This window comes from Pinus tabuliformis, chromosome 5_2 (genome assembly GCF_031772625.1).
Source record: "Pinus tabuliformis cultivar Carrire ecotype Pingquan chromosome 5_2, CPIR1, whole genome shotgun sequence".
NCBI lineage: Eukaryota > Viridiplantae > Streptophyta > Pinopsida > Pinales > Pinaceae > Pinus > Pinus tabuliformis.
In genome coordinates this window covers 568,637,445-568,656,700 of record NC_142306.1, presented here as the reverse complement: position 1 = coordinate 568,656,700, position 19,256 = coordinate 568,637,445, and positions in this window count along the sequence as shown.

Sequence of the window (19,256 nt, the reverse complement as noted above, 5' to 3'; positions counted from 1 at the left end):
AGAAGCCATAACAAAGATAAGTAGGGAGATCCCAAAACTGGTAACCAGAGATCAGAATTTGGCCTTAATGAGGAAAGTTACGATGGAAGAAGTGGAGGATATAGTCAGGAACATGAAAAGGAATAAAGCTCCTGGGCCGGATGGGTATACGGTAGAATTCTTTCAAGCAGGGTGGCATTTTCTCGCTGAGGAAGTTTTAGAAGTGGTGGAGGAAGCTAGAATAAATCAAAGAATATGGCCAGGAATAAACTCAACCCTGCTGACCCTGATCCCTAAAACTAATCAAATGGATCAAGTCGAAGGCTTTTGCCCTATAGCCTTATGAAACGTTATTTACAAGATAGTGGCATCAGTGGTGGCTCAAAGGCTGAAATCGATTCTACCAAGCATAATCTCCCCAGAGCAAACTGGGTTTGTAGAAGGAAGACAGATCCTGGATGGGTTAGTGGTGGCCCAAGAAGTAATCCACACTCTGAAAACGAAGAAAGAAAAAGGAATGCTGATAAAATTAGACCTGTCAAAAGCTTATGATAGGTTAAGCTGGAATTATCTTGAAACTATCCTCAAAGCATTTGGATTCTGTGATAGATGGGTGAAATGGGTCTTAAGCATGATCTCCACCCCGAATTTCTCTATCTTGCTGAATGGAGCGCCATCAAAGACATTTAATGCTACAAGAGGACTTCGACAAGGGGACCCCCTATCCCCCTTCCTCTTCATAATAGCAGCAGAAGGATTAGGTAGATACTTCAAAAAAGAATTAAGAGAAAGGAAAATCCAGGGCCTGAGACTATGGGGCAATCAAACTACAGTCACCCACCAACAGTTCGTGGATGACATCATGATATATTGCAAAGCCTCCATGAAGGAGGTGAGAAGAATAAAGAAAATTTTAGAGGTATTTATGGAAGGCTCTGGCATGGAGGTAAACAATGAAAAATCAAGAACATTCTTCTTTAATACGGTGGAGCCCATTAAAAACCATTTAACCAGGATCTTGGGTTACAGGAAAGGGGATCTCCCAACTAAGTACTTAGGAACTATGCTAGATTCCTCATCCCTCAAAATAGGAAACTGGAAGAACATCCTGGAAAAGATCATGAAAAGACTAGAAAATTGGACTTTTCGTACTCTGAACTTGGCAGCAAGGGTTGTTTTGCTTAAATCCACCATTCAGGCGATCCCGATATATCCCTTATCAGTGATGGCAGCACCAAAAGGAATATGCAATAAGCTGGTAGAGATTTACAAAAAATTTCTCTGGGGAGGACCCAAGCAACAAAAGAAATGGGCCCTCTGTTCTTGGGACAGCCTAACCAAACCAAAAGAAAGAGGAGGCCTTGGTCTAGGAGACCCTGGGACCCTAAATCAAGTGCTAGCAGCTAAGTTAAGATGGAGATGGATGCAAGGGGGGAAGGACCTGTGGAAAGAAATCTGGACATCAAAATATAATATGCCAGCCACCCCGGAAGAAATACTAAGGAAGCAAGAAGCACCTCGAGGATCAGACATATGGAACCTAACCATCCAAAGCAGGGAATTAATTGATGGGCATATTTTTTGGGAAATCAGAGGAGGCCAGATCGCGAGATTTTGGGAGGAAGCCTGGCAACAAAGGGAGAAAATGTTAGACCTACAAGGAATGCAAGAAATCTACAGAACAGGTATGGACAAAGATCTCATCAGGGTTAAAGATTATTGGACAGAAGAAAGAGGGAATGTAGAATGGAGGGAATGGAAATCTATGGATGAATGGAATAGGAATGCAACAGAGGATCAAAAAATTATATTTAGTAAAGAATTAGATTCCAGGAAAATAAAAAAGAGAGGAGGCAGGGACATCCTTCGATGGGGCAAGGAAACGAAAGGAGCATTCACCATAAAGGAAGCCTATAAAGTAAAGATACAGCAAGAGCAGGGGGAGGTCGAAGAGTAGAAGTGGAGGAAGATATGGAGAAATAAATGGTGGTCGAAGATCAAAATGTTCGTATGGCTGGTAGGAAGGAAACGCATTTTAACATGGGATCGAATTCAAAAAAGAGGTTTCTCAGGTCCTTCAAGATGCAGCCTTTGTTATCTAGACGAAGAAGACCAGGAACACCTTCTCAATGGATGCAGCGCGGCCCAATTCCAATGGGAAAAGACGAGAAACTTATTCTCGACCACTGAACGAAATCCACAGGATATAATTCAAACCCTATGTGATTGGGGAGAAGGGAAGTTTAAAAGCAAGATAGTAAGAAGAGCCTGGAGCTTGACAGCAGGCTTCAACGTATGGAATCTTTGGAAAGAGAGAAATGGTAGAATCTTTAAGGGGAAATCTTCAAACCTAGAAGAAGTCTGGAAAAGAACCCTAAGACAAATCAGATAATCAATCCTAGCGGAAAATTGGGCAGAAGAAGATTGGAAGACATCTGAAGCAGAAACAGAAATCCTAAAAAGGCTGAATTTGGATCAAGGGATGATCTATCATCAAAAAGCAAAGCAGCACCAACCTATAGCAGGCCAAAGTCACGCAGTCTATCAAAAACCTCCGGAAGGGTTTATCAAGCTCAATTTCGACGGGGCAGCAAAGGGGAACCCAGGTCCAGCTGGATTTGGAGGAGTCTTCAGAAACAGACAAGGAGAGGTAGAATGGATCTATGCAGAACACGGAGGAACAATGACTAATAACGAAGCGAAATTTATGGTAGTGTATCAGGGGCTCAAAATCACCATAAGGAATGGATATAGGAAGATCGAAATCGAAGGAGATTCAGCCCTGGTCATCAGTACCATAAGGAAATTAATCCAAGGGAAACAGTGGGAGAAGGTAGTTAAAAGCTGGAGGACAGCGAGTATAGTCCAAGAAATTGAGGAAACTTTGAAAGGGATTGAATACAAGATCACCTCTCATGTAAGAAGAGAAGGAAATAAACCCGCAGATTGCTTGGCCAATTGGGGAAGTAAAGAATCATTGGCAAAAGTGGATGACAGCTGGTCCAATCAAGCAGCGATGACAAGATGGGACGGCTTAAAACAGCTCATAAACAACGATAACCATGACACAACATAATGGTAATCAAAATTTCGCATGGAGCGGGAGAAGGAGAATAAGGCAGGCTCATGCAGCAGCGAAGACAGGACAGAAGGACGACGGTCTTAAATCCCTGACATCAGCATTTAATGATCATTCAGATTAGCAGGGACGTGGCCCAAAGCGAAAACCAGACATCACCGCAGGAACCATCATTCAAATCGTAAGGGAGATAAGAAGTGGAGAGCAAACCCATCATAAGCGAAAAGGTGGCGAGAAGTTTATAAGGCAGAACAGGAGGAGAATGACACGCAACAAGAATTCGAAGAAGGTGGCGAGAGAAGGGGAGATTTGGCAGAGGAATCATAATCAACGCCTCAACCGCACCAAAATGGCTGAGAGAAGGGATAAGATAGTCCAGGCAGAGAGGGAGGCAGTAGGCGACAGGCACTTCGAGCGGGGCCGCGTCAAAATTGAAATAGAAAGCTCAGACGAAATGGAGCATAGTGAGGGGGAGGCTTCAGGGGCAAGCATTTTGAAACAGGGCAAAGCAGCAAAGGAATTAAACGAGGAAGAAAAGGTGGGAGATGGAAGACGCATGAACAGAGAGGAAGAGGTCGACCCCGACAACCAACCATCAATGAGGAGGGTAATCAAGTGCAGAGAAGACAGAAAAGGGGAAAGAAATCGATTAGCATGGCGGTGCATGAAGCTGAACAGGCTTACAATTTGGAGACAAATTTGGACATAAGGAAAATCATTGATGCCATGGAGGACAGAGTATTAGAGGAACCATCCGACCTGGAGATGGATGAATGGGCCTCGTAGCTGCCGGACCCAAGCAACACGCGGGGCAGATTAACCCTGTACCGCTGCGCTCTTCACACTTACTGGGTGCTGAAGCACCTCTTGGTAAAAGCCATGGAGCAAGTCGCGGCCGAGATGGTGGAAATGGTGCAGGAAACGGCGACAGTGAAAAAGGAGGTGGCGAACGTGGAAGGGTAGCTACATCAACAGAACGAGCAACTCAAGGAAATCCAAGAGATGTTGAAGGAGCTGGGGAAGATCAACGACAGCAAAAAATCCGGAAGAGGAAATGCAGCGAATTGAGAGGCTTGTTATCTGTTTTCTTTTGAATTTAGAATGATACTGCTTTGGTTTTTTAATATGAGTTTGTATGCCATAACAGTAGTAGTAAATCTAGATCTGTTAGCAGTAATGGGACAGAATAGTTTTTTGGATAAACCTGGAGAGATAGGGCTTAATGTCCTGCAAAGTTTTTTGACATTTTTCAGCATGCAAAACTTTATTGACTGTTTGATGAATTGGAGCCAACAGATTTTGTTTCCCAGTTGGGCGGATTGAGGTTCCTATGGTTGTACTTTTAATTTTGATGTAGATAATAGAAATTCCGTAGCTTACAAAAAAAAAAGAATTTCTTGAACTTTTATGGGATCGAGTCGAATTCCATATTTTGAAACTATGAATCCGAGCAATCAACCAAAGCCAACACAAAACACACACTTGTGCGAATTGAATCATATTTTGTAGTGTCGACAGCGTAAAAATATTGCTCTTAAATGTTGTGGGTGATCAGTCTGTTTTCGCGAATGAGTGGTAGATCATCAAGATAGGGTTGAACAATATGTTTGATGTCATGGAAGGCATAATTCATTGCCCTCTAAACTGTAGCCCCTGCATTCCTTAAACCAAAGGGTAGCTTTCGATATGCGAATGTGCCCCACGGACATATAAAGGAAGTTTTTGATTGGTCATGTGGGTGGATATTGATTTGATTGTAACTAGAAAAACCATCCATGAATGAAAATATTTCACATCTGGCACATTTGTCAATAATTTGGTAGATAAAGGGTGTAGGGTAGTTGTCCTTTGGACATGCTTGGTTTGCATCCCTATAATCAACGCACACTCGAATTCTCCCTTGTTTTTTCATCACTGGAACAATATTAGATACCCAAGTAGTAAGAGGTACAGGGAAAATGAAGCCAGCACACAAAAGTTTCTCAATCTCTGCTTTAATGGCAGCGGCTTTCTTAGGATGAACAGGTTGAAGCCGCTGTCGTATTGATTTGACATCAGGATACATTTTAATCTCATGTTCAGCAATACTTGAGTCAATGCCTGGAATTTCCTCGTAAGACCATGCAAAGACATCTCGAAATTCGCAAAAAAGAGCACAGTAATTATCTAGTTCCAATGGAGAACAAGGATTTCTGACATGAATATTTTCTACAATGTTAGGCTTGGTCGAAATGTTTATAGAAATTGTTTCTTCTATGTTAGACAAATTACACCCAGAATCTATAGTATTTACAGAATCCGACAAGAAATCAACAATTGATGGGTGATTGAGTTCATTTGAATAATCTTCGTTTTCATCTCGAAGATGGGAACGATGATGATAATCTTCCCACGACGTCTCTCCTATCATCATTGATTGGAAAATTACTTCATCCGTAGAATGTATACGTGAAAAAGGATCCGAAGAGGTGCCATATCCTACAGACCTATCTACCCATGCAACTGTTGAGTGCAGATTAGGGTTTTCCGCACAAGCCTAATAGATTGATTGCTATAATGATTCGATGGGGCTTGGCAGCATTGCCTCACCGTAATCATCACCTTCAAAGTAGTTGGAATTCTTCTTAAACTCAGATGACGTAGAAGAAATCATGTTGCAAGTCTCCACTCTTTCCACTTCCGCGAAACGAGATGGTGATGGGAGAGTAAAAGTACCCATCAAGGAAAGATCTTTTAGGATACCTACTCCAACATTTTGAAGTGATTGTGAGTTTCCATGTATCAATGGAATGCTTCCTTGTCCTGTGAACTATTTGCAAAGAAGGCTAGCTGATCAATGACTGTTATTCCACCTTTGAAGGGAAATGCAATCGTTCGAAAGTATGTGGAAACAACGAAAACCATAGCATATACCCAAGGCCTTCCTAGTAAAATGTTGTAATCAAGGAGCCCGTCAATGACGTCGACCTCAACATTTGCTGTTTTTCCCCCTAGTTCAACTTGCAGGTTACTCAAAATCCCATACGGAGTGTATGTTATTCCATCAAAAGATTTTAATGACATAATGCAAGTAGATGCCCCCTCATCAATAATAGTTTGGTGAACATTTTTATTGAGAGCTTTTACTTGTATTAGGAAAGCTAATGGTGTATATCTTGTATGATTAAAAACCACAAGATTAGAATCCATAGGATCTATTCCACTTATTGCTGACAATAAAGCTTGTTTATGGGAGGGACAGTTTTGGGAAAATTAGTATTTCTAAGAAATGCTAACCCTCTAGGTTTGGTAGCTAACCTAGAAACAATAGTTAAAACAATTCACTATTTTCCTATGAACGACAGATAAGAGAAAGATTATAAGGAGCCAACCTGCAACTTCTGCTTGATTCCTTGCTTGATCCCTCTCTCCTTTCACTGATCTCACTGCTCCTCCCCGTACTTAACATGCTCGGAGAGTACCTGCGTAATCATAGAAACAAAGACCCGTCAAAGCATAATGATCCATAATTCATAAATAATATAGAATCGAAAGTATGATAAACATATGAATGCATTGACAGATTACACAAACATAGGGGAAAAATCTTGAAAAGCTTAATTAATAGAAAGAAGGAATACAACCCATAAGTTTGATCCAACGCCATCCTTCCAACTTCAAGCCTTCTTCACCTCATGAACAGCAAGAGATTCCAACATTACCACAATACTCAACCTCAATAATAAGACCATCAACACCTCCTTACAACTCAGAATTATTCTGCCTCCAGATCCCTTAGATGAGTGATCCATTTATAGATGAGTGAAGGAGTTTGGGTCATCAATGATGATGATGAATGCCTTTCTATTTTTAGGAATTGGTTCCATGAAAGAGGGAGATAGGAGGTTCATTTTTCCTAATTCCTTTAGTGATCCTTGGGTGAACTCAGAGGGGCATGTGGCATCAGAGAAGCTTCTAAAGGTTTCCATGAATAACTGATTCTTCAAACTCTCTTGGAACTTTGCCTAAGCTCGCTCATTACACGCTAAAGAGGGCGTAAGTGCGATGCATAACACTTAGTCAGTTTAGTACCTGCCATTCATTGCAGCCTAATGAAGGGCTTCCTACAATGATCTCTTTAGAGACACTTTTTGGATGGAACTTATTTGAGAGTGAGGCATTCATATGACTAAGTTCTTTAGGGGATGAAACAACTATATTAGGGGTTGATGAACCCTAATAACATCAACATTTAAGTTGGGTTTTTATGTGCCCAAATAAATCTGTAATAGGCACATCCATGCACATGAGTCTGTAATACCTTATTAATTGTCTTGGATCAATTCCAGATCAAGTGGTATCAGAGCTCTAGGTTGCTAAGGTTAGACAAGCTTGTGCTGGATTCTTTTGTTGAATGATAACTAGATCAAAGCTTAAATTAGGAGAAGGAGAGTTGGTTGAAGCTAACCTAAAAATTGGAAGAGTCTATCCTAAGAGGAAAATGTCAGAAGAAAGTCCCTTGGAATCAGACTCCCAGTTCATGGATAGTTTCATGACCATGAGAGCCATGGTAGAAGAAATGTATAGAGAATTTAAGAGAGGTAGAGGTGGAGAGTCATCAACCTCCAAACAAGATAAAGGATTAGAAGAACCTCTTCTATTTTCCTACCCAGAAGGCAAAGGAAAAAAAGAGAAGCCCTCTCCACCATCTCCCCCATCATCACCTTCATCGTCATCTTCTTCACACAAAGAAAGCCCTGAAAAGAAAAAGAAGAAACCTTATTTGTTTAAATTAGATGTGAAGTTTGATTTTCCAATTTATGACAAAGAATTGAATGCAGAAAAGCTAGATAACTAGATTAGATAGATTGATGTATATTGCAGAGTGCAGAACATCGATTTAGAAAGGAGAAAGATTCAGCTGGCTAGCCTATGCCTTGGAGGCACCTCCCTAGTATGGTGGGAAGGCAGGACACAAGCGGATTTGAAGAAGCACGGTAAAATTCTTTTTACCTAGAATGAATTTGTTTCTACAATTAAAAAACAATTCTATCCACTAGCTTATACGCAGCAAGCCATGATGAGTTGGCAAACTCTTCGCCAATGGAAGGGCAAAGTGTACAAAGTTACACCCAAGAATTTAGAAAAGGAGCTTTGATTCTAGGCATTTCTTTAGACTCACATGAAACTTTGCTAAAGTATATAGGTTGTCTACATAGTTATTTGAGACATACCATTCTCATGTTTAATCCCACTAGCATAGATGAGGTATCTATTTAGGCTACACATCTAGAGCCTAGAGGTAAAAATGTGAAACCAGAAGTTGGGGGATCATCAAAACCCACTGCAAGCAAGAGCAAGGAAAAGAGAAAGAAGAAATGGAAAGAGAGGAAGACAAATGTTGTAAAAAAGACCAAACCTTCATGCACTCACTGCAAAAAGGATGGGCAAGATGATGAACACTGTTGGATTCTGCATCCAGAGCTAAAACCCAAGAAGTACAATGGAAAAAAGAAGAAGACTGTTGCAGCTATTCAGAAGGATTTGGGGTCAGACTTGGGGGATGAAACAACAATCACAGCCAGAGGTATAAAAGGTTGTCTACTTTAGAGAATGCAAAAATCAAGAAGAAGGTATAGGAGCTGCTCGAGAAAGGGTTCATAAGACCTAGCACATCACCTTGTGGGTCTCCAATTGTCTTGGTGAGAAAGAAAGATGGCTCATGGAGAATGTGCATTGATTACCGAACACTGAATAGGATAACAATAAAAAATTGTTATCCCCCTCCTCACATAGATGATCTATTAGATCAGTTGAAAGAAGCCATTTACTTTTCCAAGTTGGACTTGCATAGTGGCTACTATCAGGTCAGAGTTGCAGAGCAAAAGATGCATGGAATAATGCTTTCAAAACAAAGCAGGGATTGTATGAGTGGTTGGTAATGCCTTTTGGCTTAACTAATGCTCCTGCTACTTTCATGAGAGTAATGAATGATGTACTCAGGCCTTTTATTGATGATTTTGTCATTCTATATTTAGATGACATTCTTATATTTAGTAAAACATGGGAAGAACATTTAAAGCATGTAAAGCAGACTCTATATGTTTTGAAAAGAGAAATTTTTTATGTTAAGCTATCGAAGTGTGAATTTGGCAAAACATCTTTGAATTATCTGGGTCATATTGTAGGGTGTAGTGAATTGAAGATAGATCCCTCTAAGGTTGCAGTCATTGTAAATTGGCCTAAACCCAAATCTACTATAGAAGTTAGAATCTTCCTAGGAGCAGCACAGTATTGGAGAAAGTTTATTTCTAACTTTTCCTTGAATGCAGCTCCCTTACATGCTTTAACAGGATTAAACAAGGTGTTTTAGTGGGGAGGAAAACAACAGAAAGCCTTCGAAACCTTAAAAGAAAAGATTAGTACAACACCAGTACTAGCACTGCCCGATGTTCAAAGACCCTTTGAGATTGAAACAGATGCCAATGACTATGCCATGGGAGCAGTGTTGATGCAACACGGTAAACCCATATGTTATCATTCTGAGACACTTAATTCTGCAGTAGTTAATTATCCCACATATGATAAAGAATTGTATGCATTAGTACAAAGTGTGAAAAAGTGGAAACATTATCTAATGGGAAAAGAGACAATTATACATACTGATCATCAACCACTTCAATATTTACACTCACAAACTAAGTTGTAGCAATCAAGACACTATAAGTGGATGGGTTACAACAGTTTCATCTTGCCATCAGATATAAAAAGGGCATACACAATAAAGTTGCAAATATGTTGTCCAAACAAATCATAAATGCATCTACTATACTTAAGCATAATTTAGTATTGCATGAAATCTACATTGAACAGTATGCTCAAGATATAGATTTTAAAGATGTATATGCAACTTTAAGTCATGGAAAACAAGTAAAAGAATTGGATTATCATGTTAAGGATCAACTCTTGTATCATTTGGGAAAGTTATGCATTCCTCAAACTGAAAGAGTAAAGATAATTCGAGAAGCACACACTTCTCTAATATCAGGTCAATTTGGGGTAAGTAAAATAGTTGTACAGCTGCAAATATTTTGTTATTGGCCCAAAATGAATGAGACAATTTCTAGATATATAAGAGGGTGTACCATGTGTGCTAAAAGCAAGACCAACAATAGAAAACTAGGCTTGTACACTCCACTACCAGTTCCTTCTCATCCTTGGGAAAGTATTTCCATGGACTTTGTTGGGGGATTGCCTAAATCTAGAAAAGGTCATGACTATTTATATGTTATTGTGGATAGGTTCAACAAAATGTGTATTTTAATACCTTGTAACAAACAGATTACAACTGAACAAACAACAAAGTTGTTATTTTAGCATGTATGGGTTCATTTTGGATTACCCACTTCCATTGTATCTGATCGAGATTCCTGATTTGTTGGGAAGTTTTGGTCAAGTTTGTGGGAATTGATGGACACCAGACTGAAGAATAACATAGCATTTCATCCACAAACAGATGGCCAAACAAAGGTGGTCAACCGGAAAGTGATCCAATTGCTCAGAGGCTATTGTAGGAAGCATCCCAAGCTTTGGGATGAACATTTGTGTTATGTGCAACATGCTTACAACCAGGCTAAACATTTTTCTACATAGAGATCTCCTTTTGAGACCTATTTTGGTTTCATACCAAGGTCTCCCTTGGATTTTGTCTTTGGTAAAGACATAGCGGTTGATGGACACAGTGATGTGGATAAGGCAACCAAGTTCATTGAACAAATATAAGAGATTCACTAGGCAGTACAGGAACAGCTGGAACAGAGCCAAGCCAAGTACAAGGCAAGGCATGATAAGCATCAGACTGAGCATATTTTCCAAGTTGGTGATCAAGTCTAGCTGTATATCAACAAAGACAGAATGCAAGGTGAATGTAAGAAGCTGAAGCCGATAAGGTATGGACCTTTCAAGATACTTGAGAAAATCGGTGAGAATGCTTTTCGCTTTGATTTGCTAGCTCACATGCACAACTATTCAGTAGTTAATGTAGAAAGCTTGAGACTGTTTGAACCTTCATTAATTGAAGGTCCTGAAGAGCAGAGTCAATTTCCTTCTATTGATGATTTGTTTCCTGAATATCTCAATGAGTTGCAGGAAGACACAGTTCTATATAGGAAGGTGATAACTATGCACAGAGGGGATGTTGAGTACCTCAAGATTAGTCTCAAAGGTTCAAAAACAAGTAGTGCAATATGGATAGAAGTTGGGCAAGCAAGGAATCTATATCCTCACTTGATTGATGCTTAAAAACGAACTTTTGGTGGTCCAAATTCTTTTTCAGTGGGAAGGCCGTGATCCAAATTGGATCCTAGAACACTCTCTAAGTTTTCATGAACTCTTAAAAATTATGCCAAAGTCTACAAGTCTTATAAAGCTCAAGCTATCGGAGGTATCCTGATAACAGTTGCAATTGGTGATCGGCGCAGAGCAATAAGGACTGTTGGTCAAGTGTGCAGACCATCGGCCCATGGTAATGCGCACTATTGCAAATTAGAAAATTTAGAGGCCATTTGAAGAAATGGGGGTAGTTTCTGGTATCCAATTAGTGACAAGTCACTAATTGCATATCGCAGGGTAAACCCCTCAAAGAAGGAAAAGGCCACAAGCAACCAGACCCAAAGTATCATAAAATGCAATAGATATCGTTCTGATTCTATCAGAAGCGAGGTCCCACAAAAACCGACAGGATATTGGAAGGGCCTCGAGCAGTAAGCAGTTTCAACTGAGTCCCACGTGATGCCATACAATGGTTGCCATGCATCCAATGGAAGAGAGAGAAAACCGCTCACATTGGACAGATAAACATCATGTTACTTATCCGCCCGATATGGACAATGACCGTAGGATTTGGAGGCCCTAGATCAATGACGAAGACACGTTCCAATGGATGAATGGATTTGACAGGGTCAACAGGCAGAGTTGTATAGGATTTGAATTCCGATATGGACGATGCGTTGGAGGAAGGTCATGTTTTGCGGGTATTCTTTGAGTTAACAGAAAAAACGATCATTTCGAATATGTCTAAGAGAACTGACACTCATTCGTTATGAAATAGGTGGCCACCTCCCTATGATGTGTTATATAGTGACTAATTACATAGGACATAGGGATTCAAACAGAGAAAGGAAGCATAAACAAATAGTCAAGAAGTAGATTGGCTTAAAAGCCACAAGTTGACAGAGAAAGCGGGAAGCAAGTTAGTAGTAGAGATGAGAAGCCAAGCTGACCTGCAGAAGCAAAGACAACATTGAACCAGAGTCAAAATAGAGACAGAGAGAGTCAGAGAGTCTGTGTGCTCCAGAGAAGGCTTGAGAGGTTCAAGCGCACTCCTCTGTAATGTCTGTCATGTATGAGTCTCAGGTTGGGCTCATACTACTGTGACCAATAGAGGTCAAGAGTCAGGAAAGAGAGTGTGTGTACTCCATAGACTTGGGGGATCCAAGTACATTCTTACTGATTTGTATCTATTGAGTGAGACTTAAATTGAGCTCAGTGTTGTAAAAAAGCTCTGCTTTGAAAACATAATAGAGAGGCCACCACTGAAGGCTGGACCAGGAGATTTAGCCCCGAAGTGTTGGGTGAACTCATTATTAAACTTGTTGTATTTATATGATTGCCTATTATGTTTTCTTTAACTGCTTCAATGCTTGTGTATTTCACAATCTTATCGATCTGTTGCATAAAATAATATAGGCACATCCATGCACATGAGTATGTAATACCTTATTAATTGTCTTGGATCAATTCCAGATCACAAATAGGATCTCATTCTAAGTTTCCAAAATATAAAGTTAGTTCCATTAAACAAAGGTGGATAGTTAGAAGAAACTCCCTCTTAACTGCTCATTTTGATAGATCTCCCTTTAAGAAATAAAGCTTTTGCTAAGGGACCTGCTCTGATACCAATTGTTAGGAAAAATACTAATGGAGGGAGGGGGGTTGGGGGCGGGGGGGGGGGGGTGGTGGTGGTATTTTTTATTCACTTAAAATTTCAACTTCACATTCAGAATTTGTATGCTATTATTATTTATGAAACCCACGTATGTACGTGACTATAGTGAATGCAAACTGTGTATATAGAGAAACCTATTTTTCCAAATGTTCCATCAAATGTTTATCTTTAACGAGAACATCATTATTTCATTAATCATTTATTAAGTAGTAACTAGGAGAACTAAAGAATAGATAAATCATCACCACATAAGAAGCATATCAACACATATGGGCACTAGGATTTTCGGTGGAAACCTAATGTGGGAGAAAACCATCGTTGATGCCTTCTTGTCTTCTCCTTTTATTATCAATAAAATCTTCATTACATCTTATATTGGTGCAAACTCTTACCAACATGCAGGCACCCACCTCCAAGATGCTACAACCTCAACTAGTTCCTATTGGTCACGGGATCCCCCAAGGGTAGTTTTGGGGCTAAAAGCCCATATTTTGGTCCAATTTTGTAATCCAAGTGTAAAGACTCCGAATTTTATGGTCACGGAGTGCGTAGATGTTAAAGAGTCATAGGGTTGTCCGCCCTTATTTTAATAATGTAATGTCAGCTGTAAAATATCTACCCATGGTCTGCGGACCATGGGATTGCATAAATAGAGCTAAGCTCTAAGTAGTTAAGAGAAATCAATAAAAGCACACCTACAACCATGAATAGATGCAACATATACAATCACAGCTACCATTGAAGGGAAGATCGCGACACTGTAGGCCACTCAACAGAAGATTCAGGGCAGTAGTTCAGTGGTAGTTATCGAGAAGCAAGTAGAAGAAGTCCAACAGGCGGCCACTCAGTGCGCTGCCAAGGTTGCGATTATCCAAACGGAACTGGGAGGTCTTCGTGCTAAGATATCTGCACCTATAGAGTGACTCAAGGGCGAGTCACGATGTTTGTGTTGGGGGCCTGTTGGGGGCCTATTGGGCGCGGGATCCCCCAAGGGCAGTTTTGGGGCTAAAAGCCCATATTTTGGCATGATTTTGTAATCCAAGTGTAAAGACTCTGCATTTTGTGGTCACAAAGTGAGTAGATGTTAAAGAGTCATAGGGTTTCCCGCCCTTGTTTTGGTAATGTAACATCGGTTGTAAAATATCTACCCATGGTCTATGGACCATGGGATTGTATAAATAGATATAAGCTCTAAGTAGTTAAAAGAAATCAATAATCATGAAGGATTGAGTCATAGCTTTAGAGCATAAGTTTAAGTTTGGGTCGTAGCGTAGGTAGAGGCTTTACAGCTGAGTGTGCAAAGGCCTAGAAGTCCGCAACTGAGTACGCAAACCCCTGCAGCTGAGTGTGTAGGGTAGGTCAAGTCTGTAATTGTTCGGAATTATCAAGAAAGAGGAGGATTCTATAATTTCTGCGTCTTTATTTCCTATTTATGCATCTGTTATATTGGGTATAAATTTCACTTATAATACTTATATGATGCGTGAATGTATGTAAATGTGTTGGTAGGAACATCTGTTTACATGAAGCTAACTAAGATTGGTTAATAAGATAAGTAAGACACTTAACCTAGCTTGGGAGATATCAACAACGCAAAAATTCCTAAGCCGTTGTTTAGGGTTACGCGAAAGCCAATTGTACCCTTCCGCGAAGGTACTGAAGAGTGGAACAGAGGGCTAAGAAACCTGCACGAAGGCAGGTATAGCCGAAATAAACTGACATCACAACCATCTCAAGGGTGCATAAACTTGGTTCCAACATCCCCCCATACTGCTTTGGGTGAGACTTCAGTCTATGCTCTGAGGGCTAATTCTGAAAGGGCCAGTAGTGTAGGGATTTGTTTGGCTAACTAACACTGAACCGAGGTCAAGCCCCCTCAAGCCAATAGTTATCCAACAACTACTGGGAGGGGGCTACAACCCCCTGATCTCATTTACTAGCTCCTACTGGAAGGGATATCTTGCCCCCTCACTGAAGATTGCAAGCCTCATCAACTTGTGGACCATGTTTCATAATATTTCATACTAGTTCCACCTATCACTCAATCATCAAAAACATGCAGGCCATCTTTCATCAAATTTTCACACTGGACCTACACCAACAATAAGCCCAAACCAATATGCCAAAATGAAATACTGAATCTCAAAATATGAATCACTCAAGCATTGTAAACCAACTGAATCACAAAAGCATCAAGCCACAAATCATTGAACTAAATATCAACCAATGAAATCAGATCAAATCAATGCAATACCAAATAATATTGTCGCATGTCAACCATTCAACCATTCACTGATTAATCACATTATTGGATACCAAACAATCATCATAGAAACAATTTGGAGTCATTGCAAACCCTCATCAATATTAACTTCAAAATATATACGTGATTTTTCTAAAGGGTACACATGTATATATGCACTTAACACCTACATACAGATCCTAATTCATTGAATGCTGAAATTGAATCACTGCATCACCCACTGAGTTACTGACATAATGATTCACAGGAGAAACTAATCATAGATCAAAACTCAGTAGAATAATCACTAACCAATATTCCAATCCACAATCAAATCAACCCCGATCAACACTGCCAGACACAGATCATCATGATAAATACATCATTGATATATAAAAACAAATAGAATAGGCATCATCAACTGTTATCATCAAACAACAATTCAAACCCTGATCAAATACACAACTGTCATTAACCAAATATGTGTATATATGAGCTTATCATGCATAAAACCTATGTATATATTTCAACATACTTAATACCGAAACACCAATTAGACAAAAAGCTAAAATAAATTATTTTAGAATATATACGTGACCTCTACCAGCAATAGTAATGCATGTACGCGATTATATAGAACCAAAATTGCGTACATATCCTTAAATTTCTGAAACAATGCTTCATTCCAAATCACTTGTCAAACCCATATCTCTATGCACATACTGTCAAAAGCTAAAAATATCAGTAGATATGTATTCATGATCATACCATCACCATAGTTATAGATCTAACAAACATAAATAGATTAATCAAGTATACCCATTAGTCTTCAATAAACTTTTTGATCTATCAGATCTTAGTCTTCTCCTTTCTCCTTAGTGCACACCTGTTTCAAATAAGATCACATATGAATAATCTATTTAATTACACACATGACTTCCTTGATCTCCATCCACTTACATAGTTTTTTCCTTTGCCAATACCACTCATCAAATAGATGTTTCCAACATAATACTAGGGGAATTACTATGGTAATGGCCCCTAGTATGTAGTTTTCCGTGGTTTGGATTATGTATGCGACTTTTGTTCACAAAACCTATGTATGTATGTGACTCTTCTTCACGGTAACTACGTATACTTCTCAAACTTCATACTTTTCATGCATTATGTGACTGGGCTACTAAATCTCTCACATATCCTCTATAACATTTGTACCATCAAACTTTTCATCTACAATAGTTCCATAATCATCATAGTATAGCTAAGCTGACATCAAGGACATAGTCCTCAAGCAGGTTACCATCAAGGATAACACATTAGCCATAATGCCAAAACTTTGAAGAAAACCTTTTATATTAAGAAAAAACCATATTTTTGTCTTTTAGGACCATCAACCGATGGATATTCAACACCCAATCACTTAGCCAATGAGCACTAGAACCATATGTTATGACAAAGGTCCATATCAAGTCCTGAGAAATCGAGAATACTTGAACACTATTTTGCAACATTACTCTGGGACTTCGGGGTTTCAAGGGCACTAATCCCTCACATGCTATATGTTATTTCTCTATGGATAGGCGATATGACTACAACAAAAACCTTATCAAGAAATAATGATATTAGGAGATATTTTTTAAAACACCACCAAAATATTTTGAGGCTTCATGGGGTCATTGTTGGGTGTGGACCCTATGTATCTTCCTTATTGTTCTAAGGTTTTTTGTTTCAGTGGTGGTTCAATCACAGTCCCTAACGGAGGGGTGTGGGGGGCCTTTCCATTCCACTAGTGTCACCTGTGGGGTGGCGGTAGCCACCTAGTCCCCCACTAGTGGGGGTTGATGGGTAACACCCCCGAAGCGAAAATTAGATGAAAATTTGTCTTATAAAATATTGTAATTTCATAGTCAATCTAGGCCATTTATTAGTTGAAATATCTTATGATATAAGGTATGTTAATTTATGGGTTTTTTCCATAGAAGTAAACCCTCGGTTTATATGAGGGAATTGCATTGTGATTGTGTATTATTTTGTGCGTGAAGAAAATAAGAGAGACTATGTGAGAGAAGAGGAAATTATAGCAGATTTGTTGTAGATTGTGTCCTTTCATTTTGCTGGATAATATAAAAGGAAGGACTGGTTGTTTCTCTGTAGAAATAGCCCAAATTGGGTGAACCATGCATATTTATGTTTCTCTTTGTTTGTTTTTACACAATATTTTATTCATTCCATTGCCCTGTTAATTAATTTCTAACAACCAATAACATCAAACTTCATATCTATTATTAGTGATTTATTTTGTCTCCTAGTATTTTCAACTGATGGATTATGGGCTATCGAGTGATCTGATAGAAAACACCACTCTAGGACTTTGGGGCTTTGATTCCACTCATCCTTCCACATCATCCTTTCAGAAACCATTCATAGAATGACACATGGAATATTTTGAAATTCCATCTGCCACATGGTTCTGCCTTTACATAGTTGTTCAACTAAAAATCCTAGATTTTAGTGACACATGTCCACTTCCATGTCACCTACTCCACCTGGCATGCCACGCCACTACTATTTAATCTACCATGTCACTACTTTGTCACTTATCCAACTAGCATATCCTGACCTATTGAGTATAAAGGAAATATGAGGGATTTTGTATTTCTTATATTTGTGATGGCATAGTGAATTGATGAGCTCTTAGCCCTTAAGAACTAATACATAACACTTTGCAACCAATGGATTGATCGAAGGACATGACTATCCGAAATAAGGAAAATATATTGTTAATTGTGTTGAAAACCATATGATATTTTGGGGTCTTGATGAGAACTTAGTCCTTAGGTGTTATATCTTTAGCACTTGATGACCTGGGGCTTGACTAGAGGCCAACCATCTCGAGCATCAAAAAAATTTCATGAACCTTTACATTTATAAAATGATCGATATACTTTGATCCAAGGGCACTTAGCTCTTGGATGTTAATCCCGAAGCATTTGATGACTAGGAGCTTGAACATAGGCTTAAACATATCAAGTATCAACAAATCTATTAGCATTCTCTTTGATGAACCATCTAATGGCCGAGTGTCCAATAGATGGTGCAAAACTTGACAACAACTTCTCCATTCGTTAACTGACGAAAGACTTGCACATCTAGCCCTAACAGATTCACATCACCTAAAAAGGCTTCGTATCACGTTAAACGGATTTTGGGGGGGTGAATGGTGGTTTTATTAAGGACAAGGGGGGACCCCCAAATCCATTCATTGAATTCCACGTGCCTTAAGCAGTATTATTGCTTGGTGTCATCTTGAAACCCCCTTACAATTAAAGGTCGAGCAAGTTAGGAACCCCTGAAATGAACAAGGGTCATTAATCTTCCAAGTTGCATTGATATACATTAATTTCTATTTCATACCTTGTGCATTCAAACATGCTCATTGTTGACAACTCACAGTATGCACTCCTAGACATTCACTTCAATGATAACATACTATACGTACTTGTCCTGATGTTGACTAATCCAATTTGTTGAGCCAATTACACTCCTCTTGGCATTGTTATATCAATGATGACATATTTTCCAATAGGCATCTAACTATTCAATTACTTGAATATCACTCATATCTCGATCTCATATTTGAATGTAGACACAAGTGAAAACCCATCTGGGATCCATCATCTAGAACATCAAAGTGTTGTATTATAATTGTTATTCCCATATTTGGATGGATATGAGAACCGAAGTGATCTAGCATCCAAGTACTTGGGCTATCGCTAATGAGTCACTACATGTTAATTTGTGAATCTGGATGTAATCATTCACCATTAAATATATTTGGAATTTGAGTACCCAAAGTGTAAAGTAGTGTTGCACATAATATTTCTCCATATCTAGATGTGATGTCCATTAGTGCCACAGTTAATTCAGCTCAGCAGCCACATGCACATGACTCAATAAGTAATTTCAAGTGG